Below are 1,475 nucleotides of genomic sequence, written 5' to 3' on the forward strand. Positions count from 1 at the left end.
CATCGGCCGTGTTTAAGAATGGTCGGCCTAGTATAATCGGTATCTTCGAGTCCTCGTCCATGTCTAAATCAACAAAATCAACGGGAACATAATAATCCCCGACTTTCAATGGGACGTCCTGAGAATACCTGCAGGATACTTGACGGATCGATCCGCAAGCTGTAGTGCCATCCTCGTCGGCTTAAGATCTCCAATGTTGAGCTTCTTATAGATAGACAATGGAAGCAAGCTCACACTGGCACCCAGATCGCACAATGCACGGTCAATCTCAATGTTCCCGATTTTGCAAGGAATCGAGAAACTACCTGGATCCGATCTCTTTCGTGGCAACTCATGCTGTAGAATCGCAGCGCTCACCTCTGTGCTCAAGGATACTGTCTCCTTCCCAATCACCCTCTTCTTAGTCAAGATATCTTTCAAAAATTTCGCATAAGAAGGGATCTGAAGTAGCGTCTCATAGAAAGGCATCTTAACCTCTAACTTCCGAAGCATATTAACAAATCTAGATAATTGTGTATCCTCAGAATGCTTCTTCAATCGAGAAGGGAAAGGAACGGGTGGTACATAAGGTGGAGGAGCTACATAAGGCGGTTCGGCTTCCTCTACATGCACCTTAGGGGTCTCGTGAGCTATGGCTTTCCCTTTCTCCTCGATGGTGTATCTAGAGATCACCCCTTTTTCTGTGGTAGTAATAGGGACTGTCTCAGTCAGACTCTCTCCACTTATAAGCTGAATGGCATTGACGTGCTCTCGTGGATTCGGTTCGGGCTTTCCAGGAAATGTGCCCTGCTGTCTAGAGGGTTGTGATGCAAGCTCTGCAATCTGCATGTCCACATGCTTCAGATGAGCCTCAACTCCATCTAGTCTCCTCTCAAAAATGTCTTGTCTGACTATCCCTGATTCTGCCCCTGAAAATGTGACTGAGTAAAGCCCGGGGGATTCTGAGGGATTCTGGAAACGCCCTGCTGTTGTGCGTTCAATGCTCCACTCGGGTTTCCGTAGGAGAAACCAAGATGATTTTTCTCGACATAATTGGCGTCCTCCACTGCTTCCTCTAGCTCTGGTGGTGTCGGATTCGAACTGCTCTTAGCTTCCAAATGGAGCTTGATAATCGCTAGCTCAGACATGACAGCTTTCAAAACTGTAGATTCTCCTGTATCTATCCGAGCCATGGGTCGTGTATTGCTATCTCTGGACATCCCTCTAGCCTTGGCCATCTTCGCAATCTGAATCTCTAGGGTGTCAAAGGGAATCTCATAAACGCTCCCTCCACAGGCTGCATCCATCCAAGCTCTGGTATCATGTCGTAGTCCGTGGATGAACGTGGATAGCAACAGACGCTTATCCATGCCGTGGTGTGGACAAAGGCGTTGATAACCTTTGAATCTCTCCCATGCGTCGTACAGACTCTCATCACTCTCCTGAGTGAAGCTGTATATGGCTCTCTGTGCAGCTCGGGTCTTCTCTGGGGAGTA

Source organism: Tarenaya hassleriana, unplaced genomic scaffold, assembly GCF_000463585.1.
Source record: "Tarenaya hassleriana unplaced genomic scaffold, ASM46358v1 Cleome1, whole genome shotgun sequence".
Classification (NCBI taxonomy): Eukaryota; Viridiplantae; Streptophyta; class Magnoliopsida; order Brassicales; family Cleomaceae; genus Tarenaya; species Tarenaya hassleriana.